At 46.3% G+C, this 16,289-nt stretch overlaps 1 long non-coding RNA gene across 2 annotated transcripts; it reads left to right on the forward strand.

Annotated features, from left to right (window-relative positions):
• Positions 1–482: 482 nt before the first annotated feature.
• LOC133153988 (uncharacterized) lies at positions 483–16,249 on the forward strand. Of its 2 annotated transcripts, none has more exons than XR_009714419.1 (4): positions 483–2,668; positions 9,158–12,114; positions 12,231–12,549; positions 12,682–16,249. It is a non-coding gene; the product is annotated as an uncharacterized LOC133153988 (long non-coding RNA). The 2 variants fall into 2 exon arrangements; XR_009714420.1 differs by having other exon boundaries at positions 12,231–12,515; positions 12,598–16,249.
• The last annotated feature ends 40 nt before the right edge of the window (positions 16,250–16,289 follow it).

Here is a 16,289-nt window from a genome sequence, read left to right on the forward strand (position 1 = left end):
ATTTTCACACTTTTTGACGTACGTCATTTATTTGAATTTAGGGTTAGGGTTAGTCAATGTAACAATGCTTTATTCAAAGACACACACACACACACTGATGTTGGCTGCAACATTACCTTTTTGCAACATTTTGGTTCTGAGAAGAGAAGGCTGGGACTTTCTCATGGGAACAAACGAGGAATGCAAAGAAAAGTGGGAAGGAGGGGGGGGGGGTAGAAACGCTCTCATTCATGTACAGTAATTCCCATTTGAAAAGGAGGTGTGTTGAAATGGTTTTGTTTTTGTCGGCTTGAAATGAGCTTAAAGTCAGAGCTAGGAACGAGAACCTTTGGGTACAGGAATGCGGTCGGCTTTATGAATTGAAATACTTTGGGGAACTGGAACCCTTAATCGAAACAATAACGGTTCATCTGATGCTAGAAATGAGCGGCCCCTGCACCAGCGTGTTTCTAATCGACTGCTTCTGTCAACAGGGCCGCTGGGCATTTTAATGGTGTGGAGTCAGGCCAGGCCAGGCCAGGCCAGGCCAGGCCAGCGCCACGCTGTGCCATTTTCCCATCCCATCTATACTACAGTAGAAGAGATTTGAGCTGCAAAGTCACATGGGCCGTGTGAAGATCAAAAAGACGATAGCGTGTCGGCGGAGGACAGATCCCACCTCAAAGCCAGCAAACATCATCCCTCATCAGGACTACAGTGCCTCGAGGATTTGCTGTTAATCTCTTAATGCCAACACATGTTGCGAGACAGCGGCCAAGTGGCTCAAGCGCAGCCAGGTCACTCAATGACCGATGATGACTTTTACAGCGGTGTGGCAGCGCCAACGGACCGCTGTTCATATTTGGAAAGTCGTGGAAACAGGATGGTCAGAGGCAGAGTGAAGGGTGCCATTTGATGCCTCATCAGGCTCTTTGCTTGCAAGACTTTATCAACGCTTTGAAGTTCTCCATCAATCCCACGGTGTGGTTTCATTTGTTTCCAAAGTGTTCCTACTTGTTGCCAAAGACATTTTAACAGTGAGACGAGACGTACGTACCTGCTAAGCAGCGCTCGACTGACGTCGGAGCGAGCGTGCAGCGACAGGCTTTGTGAGACACAACAACAGAAAGAACGAAAGAAACGCCATTGAGTCCAAGTCATTACATGAACCACCAATGAAAGACTCACTGTCCTCTGATGTTGCCCAGTTACTCCAAACATTCTTTGGTTTGGATTAAAACAGTGAAGAAGCAATGGTTTTCCGGAGAAGGAGCATCACAAGTTGCCGTGCGAGGAACGTGGCGGATGGAGAAGTGGAACAGATGTTTTGTCTGTTCAATGCTTTTCTGGATGAGAGAGAGGAAAAGCTGGAGCGCTATTATCATTGACAGGTCGTGGCAGGTGGAAAGCTGCAACGCTATTATCATGGCAGCAGCAGGTTTGTTTGGCTGCTGCTTCACTTCTTCTCTGCTCTTCTCGTAGTTGACCTTGTTGATTTGGAGCAACTCATAACGAATGTTGCCTTTCCGAACGGTTGAAAGGCCGGCCACAACCTTGACACTGTGAGAGCAAGGTGCTAAGCCCGAGCTGAGTGTGCCGCCTACCGTCAGGTCAAGCCAATTGGAATCACCTCTGCTTTCCTTCCCATCACCACCTTTGTTAGGATGAACAAGACATTGTTCTTTTCTCTTACGTTCCTGACAAAAGACGACGGTGTCCAAATCAAACAAAGAATGTTTTGACGAGCTGATCTCTCAACCTTTCCATCTCGCTCACGTATGGGAACGGACCACCTGAGTCCTGACCCCGTGTTATGGGATTCTGTGGGAATGCGAGTCGAGGACCAAACAGAGACGCTCGGTCCTGTCTTGGCTTGACGCCGATGACGCAAGCGGCGTCCGCAGATGTTAGCGTTCCCAACCTCAAATGACACTGCGCTCATGCGCCATCTAAGTATACATGGCGGCGACTGCTTTTTCACACGTGCTCATGAATGGCCTTTGGTGGTAAAGCCCAAGCACGCACGCACGCACGCACGCACATAATGAATGGCGCGGCAGAGCAGCTTAGAAGAGATACAAGGACAAAAGAGAAGTGGGTGCGACGCCACGCCAACAGTAACCTCACTTCCGCTAGCTTGCCTGCGTGGCTGCCTGCCTGCTTTGGGCGGGGAATGAGAGAGCGCATTTCGTAAAGCAGCCGCAAAAACTGGAAAAAATGACAAGGGAGGTGATTGGCTCTGAGCGTACTGCCTGACTCTTGCTCCCTTGTGATTGGTTGACAGATATGGCCTCACCTTAACTGAGGGTTACTACGGTTCAGTGACGTGGAGATTTCCTTCCCGGTATTCGTGGGTGCGTGCATGCGTGCGTGAGTGACTCTGGAGCGTGTTTTTCAAATTAGCGACAGACAAGTCAGCATGTTCAGACACATTCCACGTCTTTCAGTCACTCACTTCCTCCCTCACTGTTGTATCACTGCCATTGATCTGCTTCCGGTGGCCAGAATGTGTCGCTTCCGGCCAGTTGATTCCGGGGTATGAAAGAAAAATAGGAATCATGGCTCGGGTTCTATTCGTAGCGTGCTAACCAATGTCCAAGTATTACTGTTCTCTGCCAAAGTGAAAATCAGAGGGTGACTCGAAGCCTAACCTAAACCCTTGGCCAAACCTGAAGCCCCTTTTTGAAAGGTAAGGTTGTGGTATAACCTTAGCACTCCTCTACTTTTAGGACTCGCTGTTTTCAACTGTGCCCTGATTTTTTGGGCAAGAAGAAGTCGAAAAGGAATAAGAGCAATTTCAAAACGGCATCATGTTGAAATGTAACTGTCGCAAAGAACGGTTGTCTAGACTGCTAGACGGCTACTTGGCCCATTAGCAATAATTCCTTATGGTTACTTCTCTGGTTCTTCTATATCAAACAAATTTGTTTTAGGTTCATTTACCTGACATGTTTCGGCGGAATCTTCCGCCTTCATCAGAGTGTCACTGATGTGTTTGTGACGCGTCTTTATCAGCTGATGGATGAAGGCGTGGCTCACCTGTCAGATTTGACAGGTGAGTCACGCCCTCTGCTGTCAGTTCACCTCTCCAAAACACTGTTCCAGGTTGTAGAGAGCATGTATGCTCCCTCGTCCCTGTTGATGGTCCTCGGGCCCCGCTTGCGGATCTCAATGGCCTCCCTGATCCAACGCTGATGTTTGTTTTCTTCAGTGCGGATGACTCTGGCCTTCTCCCAGTCCATGATGTGGTTTTCCCTTTTACAGTGGTCGGTGATGGCTGACTTGTAGTGTTCCTGTTCTGCTTGTAGTTTTATTGCTCTTGTTTGTCTTGTTGCTGTCTCCTTCTCACATTCCTTCTTGTGTTCCATTTTTCTTGTGATGAAGTTCCTCCCTGTCTCCCCGATGTATGATTTATTACATGATTTGCATGGAATCTCGTATATGGAACTGACAGCAGAGGGCGTGACTCACCTGTCAAATCTGACAGGTGAGCCACGCCTTCATCCATCAGCTGATAAAGACGCGTCACAAACACATCAGTGACACTCTGATGAAGGCGGAAGATTCCGCCGAAACATGTCAGGTAAATGAACCTAAAACAAATTTGTTTGATATAGAAGAACCAGAGAAGTAATTGAAAAAGAAAAAACAAGATGAACCTAGTACAACTATTACGAAGAAGTTATGGAGAGAACTGCGTCAAAGAGTTTCGCCTCCTTGAAAAACTGACGAAAAAACGAGCTCGCTATAGGAACCACCTGAGGTTCAATCTACGCTGCCGAGATGAAGAAGTAACGCCGGCCAGCCTGACAATCAAGAACCCAATTCCGACCAGGAATGCGGAAAGGATTGTAAGGAGAGTGCGGATGGCTCTGGCCAAAGAAAGGATACGCTGCACAAACAACAAACTCAACAATATCAACGATGAACTACAGCGACGGACGGAACAATTCAAACACCGGTATGTCCTGGACAATGACACGGAAACAACACTACACGAACATTTCGATAATATACACGAACAGGAATTTGTCGCCACAAAAAACCGACACATCGGGAAATTGGACAGACTCATTGCACAAAAGAAGACACAACCGGATCACACACACATCAACGAAAAATGGATTCACAACATGTCACGCCATAAACTCACCCAGGCAGAACGCAGCATATTAGCAAAAGGACTCAACTACGCAATCACACCCAAAAACATACCCCACGATGATTTCATTTTAGCCACGGAGTTAGCATGCGAAAAAATACATAACCCAGGTCAAAAAGCAGCACTACGCAATGAAGTTGCAGGGATATTAAAAACGGCTAAACCACCACCCAGTAATATTACAAAACAGGAAGCAAACGCAATGATCACACTAGCGAAAAATAAAGACATTACAATCCTCCCGGCGGACAAAGGCAGAACAACAGTGATTATGGACACGGACACTTACGAAGAATCAATGCAACAGTTACTACAGGACGATACCTATGAAGTAATAAAAAAAAGACCCAACAGAAGACAAGAAAAATAAACTCAAAGCATTACTCAAACCACTACTCATGGAAAATAAAATAGACAAACAGGCATACAATCACCTAATACCCACAGCAAACATCATCCCCAGAATCTATGGCACACCAAAAATCCATAAACCAGGTACACCTCTCCGCCCCATTGTAGACAGCATAGGGTCAGTCACATACAACCTTTCAAAAGCACTCATAGAAATAATAAAACCACTATTAGGACACACGGATCAACACTGCAAAAACTCAAGACAGCTTGCCACGGAACTCACACACATAAAAGTACAGAAAGATGAAATGCTCATATCACACGACGTCATTTCACTCTTCACAAAAACGCCCACACAACCTACCATACGCATAGTACATGACAGACTATCAACAGACAAGACACTCAAGAAACGGACAAATCTAACAGCACAAGACATCACCCAACTACTTCATTTCATCGCTACCTCCACATACTTTCAATACAGAAACACAATATACAGGCAAAAAGAGGGATTCCCCATGGGAGACCCACTTTCTGCCATCATGTGCAATTTTTTTATGGAAGATTTAGAACAGAAGGCACTCTTAACAGCCCCGGACACATACAAACCCACTCTATGGAAACGTTACGTCGACGACATTCTGGAAAAAGTAAAAACAGGACATACACAACACCTCACAGACCATCTCAACACCATAGACACCACGGGTAACATCAAATTCACCCATGAAGAGGAAACAGCTCGATCCATAGCCTTTTTAGACATTAACATACACCACACAGACAATGGTGACATAAGAACAAAAGTACACAGAAAACCCACACACACCGACCAATACCTCCTCTGGACATCAGAACATCCCACTATACACAAACTGTCAGTAGTCAGAACACTATACGAACGTACAACAATAATCACAGATCCGGACGACATAACACAGGAAGAAAAATACATACAACACGCACTCAAAAAATGTCAGTATCCACAATGGGCAATAACCAAAGGTGCAGAACAGGTAAAAAACCAAAAATACAAAACACAGGAGCAAAGAAAGAAACAAACAAGGAAACAGGAACCCAGCGGAATGGTGACGTTGCCGTATGTGAGAGGAATTACGGAACGCATCAAAAGAACCATGAAAAAATACAACATAAGCACACCTATCAAACCACATATAACACTCCGTCAGATACTGGTCCACCCAAAGGACAGAGTAAATCCGGAAAATAAATGCAATTCCATATACGAGATTCCATGCAAATCATGTAATAAATCATACATCGGGGAGACAGGGAGGAACTTCATCACAAGAAAAATGGAACACAAGAAGGAATGTGAGAAGGAGACAGCAACAAGACAAACAAGAGCAATAAAACTACAAGCAGAACAGGAACACTACAAGTCAGCCATCACCGACCACTGTAAAAGGGAAAACCACATCATGGACTGGGAGAAGGCCAGAGTCATCCGCACTGAAGAAAACAAACATCAGCGTTGGATCAGGGAGGCCATTGAGATCCGCAAGCGGGGCCCGAGGACCATCAACAGGGACGAGGGAGCATACATGCTCTCTACAACCTGGAACAGTGTTTTGGAGAGGTGAACTGACAGCAGAGGGCGTGACTCACCTGTCAAATCTGACAGGTGAGCCACGCCTTCATCCATCAGCTGATAAAGACGCGTCACAAACACATCAGTGACACTCTGATGAAGGCGGAAGATTCCGCCGAAACATGTCAGGTAAATGAACCTAAAACAAATTTGTTTGATATAGAAGAACCAGAGAAGTAATTGAAAAAGAAAAAACAAGATGAACCTAGTACAACAATTCCTTATGGTGCTGTGCTCTCCCCCCTTGTTTTAATAGTTGATCAATTCACAGTAGGCGAATAGAAGTACTTGGATACATTTTCAATACATCTGATATTGTATCTTTGAATGCACAAATTGTGCTGTCATTGAATCCAATTGATTCCAAATAATCCCAAATTCTATTGCGCCATAGTTGACGCCTACCCGGCGAGTCAAAATGGCAGCAGCTGGGCAGCAGCTGGCCAGCAGCTGGCCAGCAGCTGGGCAACTGGGCAGCGGCTGGGCAGCGGCTGGGCAGCGGCTGGGCAGCTGGGCAGCGGCTGGGCCGTCGTGAGTCAGAGACACATTGACCAAAATGACTACATAGCAAGCAACTTCTCGTCGTAAAGGAGCAACGTCAGTGCTGGATGATGGGAGGGAGAAATCCAGTCCCTCTAGCTCAGACATCCAATTTCCTTGTCTATTCCTGCCGAGACACAGCACAAACAACACAGAAGAGAAGAGAAAAGCAAAGCCAAGCGACCACGACCCTGTTTGGTGCCACTATGGGGCAATGGTCTTATCTTTCAATACGGAGAGAGTTGATGGCCGGCCGTCAGTCGAGTTTGCAACTTGCATTGAGTGCAGCAAGTGCCTTATTTTGCTGCTTACATAGTATATAATGAAGGAAACATGTGCAGCGGAAAGAAGGAAGGGAATGTTCTCATCGCATCACGCAAACATTTGGGCAGGCCCAAAGGCTTTGGCTCCGGAAAGAAGTTCCCATCACTTGTTAATGTGTGCAGCCATCTGCAAGACACACTCGCTTCATCTGGGCACCACTTCACTTCATTTTGCACACCCCAACAAGCCCACGCATTTGCCCGACGACACCGTATTATTTGTGAGCAGCTTTGAAAAGAATGGCACTCGCTTTGGAAGTTTTGCACGCATCCGTCGATAGATACAGTGGGCGCTCGGTGTCCTCCTTTTCAGTCCATTTCTAGTACGCTAATGAAGACTGATAGAATCGGCCTTCGAAAAAGTATCAGCGTCAATGTCAATCTCGCAATTTCACTCACGCTAACGTCAACGTAATACTGAACACGGAAAAGAGAAGGGGCAGCCAGCCAGTTGACTCAAAGTCAAAGTGCCCGTGCCATTGCAGCCGCCGCCACCGCCGCCGCCGCCGCCGCCGCCGCCGCCGCACTTTGACACAAACACATAGAGTGAGTGACACAAACTCCAGTCACCTCTTGCACATCCCACCATTTCTCACCAATCAGACGTCTGCTTAGTAGTAAACCACATGCATGGCCGGACAAATGGAATAGCGGACAGACTGACAGACCGACCGACCGACCGACCGACCGACCGACAGACAGACAGACAGACAGACAGACAGACAGACAGACAGACAGACAGACAGACAGACAGACAGACAGACAGACAGACAGACAGACAGACAGACAGACAGACAGACAGACAGACAGACAGACAGACAGACAGACAGACAGACAGACAGACAGACAGACAGACAGACAGACAGACAGACAGACAGACAGACAGACAGACAGACAGACAGACAGACAGACAGACAGACAGACAGACAGACAGACAGACAGACAGACAGAGAGAGAGAGAGAGAGAGAGAGAGAGAGAGAGAGAGAGAGAGAGAGAGAGAGAGAGAGAGAGAGAGAGAGAGAGAGAGAGAGAGAGAGAGAGAGAGAGAGAGAGAGAGAGAGAGAGAGAGAGAGAGAGAGAGAGAGAGAGAGAGAGAGAGAGAGAGAGAGAGAGAGAGAGAGAGAGAGAGAGAGAGAGAGAGAGAGAGAGAGAGAGAGAGAGAGAGAGAGAGAGAGAGAGAGAGAGAGAGAGAGAGAGAGAGAGAGAGAGAGAGAGAGAGAGAGAGAGAGAGAGAGAGAGAGAGAGAGAGAGAGAGAGAGAGAGAGAGAGAGAGAGAGAGAGAGAGAGAGAGAGAGAGAGAGAGAGAGAGAGAGAAGAGGAGAGAGAGAGAGGAGAGAGAGAGAGAGAGAGGAGAGAGAGAGAGAGAGAGAGAGAGAGAGAGAGAAGAGAGGAGAGAGAGAGAGAGAGAGAGAGGAGAGAGGAGAGGACGAGAGAGAGAGAGAGAGAGAGAGAGAGAGAGAGGAGAGAGAGTTGTTATTGCGAATATAGCCAATATTGAAGGTTTTTGAGTCCCAAGTCACCATCAGGCAGGAAAGGGTGTGTGGGTGTGTGTGTGTGTGTGTGTGTGTGTGTGTGTGTGTGTGTGTGTGTGTTGGGTGCGTGCGTGTGTGTGTGTGCGTGTGTCACTCCTCTTAAATTCTTTTTGATTCCACGGATCTCGCTCACAAATACGAACGTTCCAAGTGAACGTTTACATTGCTTGAGTCAATGTTGAACACGTACATAAGCGAGCGAGTGTCATGTTGGCAATGTGACAGAAAGCGGATAGCGGAATGTCATACCTGCGTCAGAAAGAAAGAAAGAAAGACAAAAGAAGGGAAGAAGGAAAGAAAGAAGGACGCTGCTGACATCAAGTCCCCACTCTGAACAAAAGTGTTATGCTTCCACTAAGTGGACATATAATTAAGAGTGAGCGGCCAGGCCAGGCCAGGCCAGGGTAAATAGGGATAATGGAAGGTCACGGCGGCCACAAGTATATTTAACTGACCCCCCCGCAATGCTTTGTTGAAAGAAACACAATTGCCCTAATTCAACACACGTGCGTCTTGTGCCTGTAGGATACAATTACACATATTTGAGATTGTTTTATAAAGGAATCCAGATTGTAATTATTGCTCACTTTGTGTAAATGGGGGGGAAAAGTCTTCTGTGTATGACATTGCCAATCCTCCTTTTTTTTGTAGGACTTGTTGGAGTCTATCCCAGATGACTTTGGATGGGAGTGCTCGCAAATTCCAGGGTCCATATAAACCACCCATTCACATTGATAAACCGAATATGCATGTTTTTGGTTTTGATTATGTCTGATCAAATCATGTAACTGGAAGTGGACAAAACATTGTACAAATAATCTGGATTTAGTATCATTGAACCACAAGTGACAGTTAGCAGAACTGCACAGCAAATGAAAAAAGAAAGAAAGACATCAACCTGACAAGAAACATTTGAGTGATCCTGACCCGGTACTTTTGTGTTATCATGCAAACATGATAGAAGCTGTAACCTCCTTGGCAAAGGGAATCATTACGCAACATTATTTGTTTAATAGTGGAAAGTAAACAGAGATGGTAACTTCAGGTCCACAAATTGAAAACCATTTGCCACAGATGCAGGAGCTCCAGCAAGGTCCCTGCTGCTTGAGTAAAACTGAAAGTAGAACAAATCACATCACATCAGGAGAAGCCAGACGTGGAAATCCGTCGAATGTTGGCTTTCCATCCAATTACAAAGTATGTTGCATGAGACCCGAGGTGTTTGTGTCATGAGGGCATTTGGCTGAGAAACAGGTGCCGTGCGTCTTCCCCGTCCGTCAAGGTGTGCAGGGAGCAACAAGGGACGACATGCACACCGAGGTGAGGTTGCTGGACATGTAACCGTTCATGTTTTGGAAATGTGAAAACCCAAAGCTTCAAATTCTGGATTGTGCAAGTGCAACCACCTACTCACTGTTGTGCTAAGTGAGCGAGCGAGCGAGCGGTGCATGTTTGGCTTGTTCATAATGTCATAAGTGGTCCCCCCACCCACCTTTGACACGTATGCCTCAGCACAGCAGCAGCATGAGACTTTTTGAAAATGGGTGGAAGCCACGTCTTCCTGTCTCAGCCCCATGAGTTCAAGGTCTTTGATTGAAAGGCAAGATTCAAGAGATTCAAGGCATGGCCCACAGCTGCCGCCGCCGCCGCCGCCGCCGCCGCCACCTCTGATGAATAAAGTTAAGCTCTTCAAGTCGGATTTTGCACTAATGCTGACTGGTATTTGGAGCTCTTGCGTGATTTGAACTGTGATCAAACCAAAGTGTGTTTTGTGGCCCATTCAATTCCTTGAAAATGAATTTGTAGCCTTCTCCTGAGCGGCACCTTTGAACAATGATGCCGTGCTAGCTCTCCGCTAACAGTGAAATGTGAGCGCAAAAGTGTCAGGATAAGCCTCCTGGAACATCTGAACTTTGCTTGGGCTTACCATTTGAATACGGATCACGACACTTTTGCACTTTTCGTCTCCATACGGTAGCAGATTAGTACGCAGTCAGGTGATGTGACGAGCGTACAATGGTCTTGTGCAAACGTGTCGATGACATTCCAAAGCAGTGAGGGGAAATGCCGCAATATGCGTCATAATGAGCTGGATCTTTTGCAACATTCTTACACTGGATTGTGTTCATCTCGGTTCTCCACACGGACAATCGGAGGCATACCGCCGCTCAGCATTCACCAAAAATGACAGTTGCTAAGCATAACAAGAAGTCCATTTTTCAGATTGAAAATGCAATGAGTAAAGGGGCTAAGCGCGCCCACTTGGAGCTAACGTGCTGTGTGGCGCTAACTAACGTTTTGGACATGGACATCAATCGTTGAAACCATTGTTTTTGCCTTTGAATGTGGTGTCCTTATGGTAGATGTCACCTGAGCTTGACACCCAATGGGGTGCACACCTGTTCACACGCTAGCCCGGCCTCTTTCTGAGCCCTCCAACTCACCCTGATGTCTCTAAATCAGACCTGTTCCACCAGGCCCCTGAACAAAAGAAAAAGAACACCTCCTTGTAAATGTCATCGGAGGCACAACCAAAGTAACCATTGTTTGCCTTTTCAGCGTATATCAAAGTGCACGGTGCGGGAATCGTGATCACTCACTCCTGTCTCTTCACCAAGTAGCCATGGAGTGGTGTGAAGAATCTGGGCAGCGGACAAAGTTAAGAGTCAGCAAAGAAGTCCAAGCCAGACTAGTTAGGTGAACATTTTGGGAGAAAAAAAAAGAATGAAGGTTTATGTAAGCTAGATATAGAGCATTTGATAGGGCTAAACGGTGGAAAGAATGTTAGCTCAGAGCTACAAAAGGTGCTGAATTGAAAAAAAGCACTGGAGTGTAACAGTGGTGAGGAAGCGTGCCATGCCTTTCCAAATATATTCGCTTGCTTTGGGACGGACAGATTCTGTGTTCTTGAATTCATTTGCTCAAGCTTCATTTGAGTGTGTTGCTCACACATCATCTGGTCGGTCCCAGAAAAGCGACACATTGCAAAAGGTTAACCTGCAAATTGAAAGTTTGACTTGAAAATACTTTGACTTTTAAATGGTAACTCTAAGTGGAAAGCCCTCATTTGAAATCCTCTAACTGACTTGCGAGCGATCAGTGTGAAAGTCAAAAGCAGGCAGGCAGGCAGGCAGGCAGAGCTGATGCAATTGCTCATCCTGCTGCTGCTGCTGCTGTTTCACTGCAATGAATTGATGTTCCGCTTTGGTGCCACGAGAGCACATTTCCAGCCTTCCTTTTACAGCTGCCGCATCTTCATCAAATCTGCCTTGGCCTCAAAGTGAATGAACAAATAGAAAGTTCAAGGGGATGTGTCCATTTTCTTGATGTCTGTATTTCCATCATGACGAACTAGGATATTTCCAGCGTGGAGGGAGGCCTCTTGTGTTGAACATAGAACATAGACATACCAAGTGGTTCCTCTATGTCAGAGTAAAGTCAAGTGTTCTGCTGAGGTAACCAGTGGTGATCTTGGACACGTGATATCCACAGAAGAAGCCTCACTTTTATTCTATTAATACACTCTTACATGAGGCTAGGCTCTCCGTGCCAAAAAAGGTGCAACAAGCTGAGGACAAGGGCACCTTCACTTCTCAACTGGCTTGATGGTAAATCCTTTTTTTTTTTTAAATGCATGACGAGTATTTTTGCATTGTGTGGCACAGCTGTTATCTTGCTCCATCTATGCATGGATAAATGTTTGGTTTTTTTTTTTTTTTGAAAGGACGGCAGCCCATTGGGCAGAAACTTGTGTTGACTCACTGGAAAGACAAATGACGCACTGCAACTCGACGCCTCGCTTCACGCAAAAGAGCTCGGACTAAATTAAGACTGGCGGCGGCAGCGGCGGCGGCAGCGGCGGAGGCAGCGGCGGCGGCGGCGGGGCAGCAGAGGGTGCAAGGGCGTCACCCCACCTCTGACGGTGACGGCGAGCACCGCATTATTTCCCTTGCATAACAATCATGGGAAAAAAAAGCTTTCTTTCTAATGTTCCTGACAACTCACTCAGGTGTCAAACTGCCGCAGTGTAGCGCTGACTACTGGTGAGGAAGACTTATTTGATATGTTTATTTTTTTCTTCCAATTCTTAGCACTGCTAGCAGAAGGCCTTCCCGATCCATTGAAAGAAGCCCAGTATCATGATTTTTTTTTTTTTCATTCATTTGTGTTGTCAGCTGACGTCTCATCTTGGCTCGGGAACTCCGGCCGACCCCGGGGGAGCCGTGAGCAACAGCCGACTTCGACAATATTTACTTGCGACTCTCAAGAGTATCTACATTTGCCCCGTCCTCTCCTGCATGCTTGAACGGATATCCATCCATCCATCCATCCATCCATCCATCCATCCATCCATCCATCCCATCCATCCCATCCATCCCATCCATCCCATCCATCCCATCCATCCCATCCATCCCATCCATCCCATCCACACTGGCTTGTTGGTATTCCTGCAGTATATCTCAATGGCATCTCTGTGTTGTTGGAATCAATCACAGGGCCCCCCCTGAAAAAGCGCATTACCCTCGGAACTCCTCGGTTTGGGTGTGATTCTGGACATCGGGATGCCTAGAAAGCGGGCCAATGCCAGTTTCCACGGTAGCCGAATCAAAGGGAGTCTTTTCTGAGCCCGGTGTGTGTTTGTGAAGCGGGTGTGAAAAGATGGCTCTGTATGCCGGAGGTCCCGGCCAGGCCAGGTCCGCTGACAGCCGCTTTGCACTTCTCCCCTGCTCGGTGTGGAAGGGAAAAGACAGAAGGCACGTTTCCCGGTCCTGGCGAGGCGCCACTCGGGGGAGCGGCTCACTGTTGGGGTTTACAAGAGGAAGTAAACAGAGCATTGTGCACGGTAATCACAGCTTCATGACATGACCGGGCCTCAGAAATGGTCATATTTTGCCATCACATGGGAGGAGAACATAGTGGAGATGTCTTACTCAAAGAATACATTTCTTGTGCAAATGTTTACAAATGACTCACGTCTGTGCAACTGGCACGCCTTATCATTTCTTTGCCTGGATGTACGTTACTGACGGATCTTGGTGGGAGCTTCTGTTCAACGCCCACGGTGACTCACCGGCTGGTAAAGAGGAGCTCACGCCTGGAGACATCCTGAAATGTGAGTTGACCGATAAGACGCTTGAGTCCGACTTGGGAAACAAAAGGTTCACCAAAGGGTGAAGGGGATATTTCGGCACAACCAGTACCACCAGCCTTTCCGGTTATCTCGAATCAAGTTCTCGGAGGCCTCGAGAATGTCAAGTGAAAGTTCAAGGAGTTCCCGTCAGTGTCTGATTGCTGCAACCACCATTACTATTGACACTAGCAACTCAGTGATGTGTTATTGAAGGTTTTCCACGATTTCATGTTTCAAGGGCTGGCTCCCCGCGTAGCACACAAGGTAGGTTTGTTCACAGTTATTATCTTAGCACCACTGTGAATACAATAATTCCGCTAAGGATCCTATCATTCCTAAACAAGCACGGGGCAACTCTTACCACAGAATTGAAAAGGGGCTGACTCGGCTTCCGAGCTGTCAGACCAAAGCCTGACTTTGCACTATACCTATATACATGGCAGCTTCATTTCTATTGTGGCATGTGAAAAAGGCACCTGGGACAGACTCCCCACATCGTGGCAGATGGAAGAGCAACCGCACACCCACTCAGGTTTGGAGCCTTCGCTCCGAGGGGCCAAACATAATAATAACCTTGCGTTTCGTCAATTTGCACGCAGACGTTCCATGTTACACGGCCAGCGAAAGCAGAACATAACCACATTGTGAATGGTGGAAGTTGGAGGGAGTCATTTGTTCATCATCTAATTCGAGGGGGGGGTCAACGAAATGTGACCCAGTCGTACATTGACTTTTGATTGACAACTTGCCCGTCTGTTCTCAACACACGTGAAACAAAGCGCAAACCGCATTCTATAGTCAGCATTCTTTATCTTCACACCTTAAACCACTATTTTGGTTTTCTTCCATTTGTTGTGCCAATACACACAGCTCATTCCTTGCCATCGAGTAAGGGGCACGGCAAAATACAACCTTTTGGTTCCCTCTGCTGGATATAGGGCTCCACTGCAGCTTTTTTTTGTCAAATATATGACAACGTCATATTTGGGACGTGGCCTAGTGCAGTTAGAATCAACCACATGTATTTTCACCCCCGGAGAAATGCAACATTTGAAATATGAAGACTACGACAAATGTATTTTGTGTAAGCCTAGCACTTCCGGGTTATTTCCAAAGCAAATACATCGGAACAAGATGGTAATCCTCGTCACAGTTCATTTCTTAAAATGGCAAATGTGCTAATATATCATATTATGACTTTAATAAGATAACTATAATGAATGAACTGATAGAAAAAAAGTCCGCATTGTCAAGTTCTTCGAAATTTGGCGTGTCATATACTGCGTTCCTACGTTAAACCCGGAAACGTCTTGCTCTTGTCTCATCGCGCTTATCTTTGTTCATGTCTACGAGTACCCGAATGGAATGGGATGGGATGGGATGGGATGGGATGGCGGCAGCCATCTCGAGGACATAGCAACCTGCTTAATTCATTCTGCTTTTACGTTCATTCGGAGGTTGACTGGGAAACTGTAAATGTACCTTCTCGATTCGTTGTTTTTTTACTATGGACCGTGACTGACATTTTCTGATTGCCAGATGAACGTTTTAGGGACGGTACAAGATATGGCAGACTGCCTGATTTGGGCTCAAGAGAATGCACCACAATTCAACTTTGACAAAGTAAGGAATTTTGTTGTTCCCTGTCACGATAAGGAGATTGCCCTTTTTTTTTTTTTTTTTTAACTCCGTGAGTTTACTTCTGCAGCTACGGTACGTTTTGCCTAGCTCTTTCCCCAATAGTCATAGACAGCCATCAGGGGACACTGCAGAAGCGCATGAAAGTACAATAAGCACTGTTGCGCCACCGAGCGTTGAGGTTGATAAATGACATTTTTGAAGAAAAAAACCCAGCCCATGGCAAATGACTGTTTTGTCAACATTTGTATAAGTACTTCGTGTATAAGTGTATAAGATACTTTACGTGCCGTGCCCTATTTCTTGGAATGTGTGCGTCTGACAATACTTCATGAAGCTTTTTACTTTTCTTTTGCCTCCACCCATGGGGGACCGGGACGGGACGGGACGGGACGGGGGTCTTCTGGCACTTGTAAGTGGCTCTGAATCTTCAAGCTGCGTTCCAAAATGTCGCAAAGGACACTGGAGCTTGCGTTGTGCACACAAAATCAAAGACATTCCACAATGCAGCAATGCATTTTGTATTCACGGCGGTTGTTAATGAATGTCTCAAGGGGGTTCCCAGTTGCCGTCTCATCCAACTCTATTAGTTCTACACTTGTGACTCGCCCATCCACTGTCAAAGCAAATCAACATGAGCTTGCTAAATTGGGCTGCTTTTCAGACTTGCTTTTAGCATAACTCGTTTCTCCAAAGAAGGAGCATTATTAAGGCTAGCTGTGTTTTGTTTAGGATTGACATTTGTTGAAGAAGCCCATTTTTAGTTCTTTTGCAGGACAATATCGTTTGAATCGGGCATTCGGCGGCTGCGCATTTGAATTTGAATTGAGGCGGTCTACAAAATACATTGTTTGCTCTTACTCGAATGTTACATTGCAGTTTCTGTGATGATGGACTAAAACATAATGGTTATGTTTGTAGACCTATTGTAACTTGTAATAAATTGATCTGTGAATTATTGATCATTGACAAGTGCTGCAGTCTTTTTTTTTTTTTCTTACAGAATGTGACATT

This window comes from Syngnathus typhle, linkage group LG5 (assembly GCF_033458585.1).
Source record: "Syngnathus typhle isolate RoL2023-S1 ecotype Sweden linkage group LG5, RoL_Styp_1.0, whole genome shotgun sequence".
NCBI classification, from domain to species: Eukaryota; Metazoa; Chordata; class Actinopteri; order Syngnathiformes; family Syngnathidae; genus Syngnathus; species Syngnathus typhle.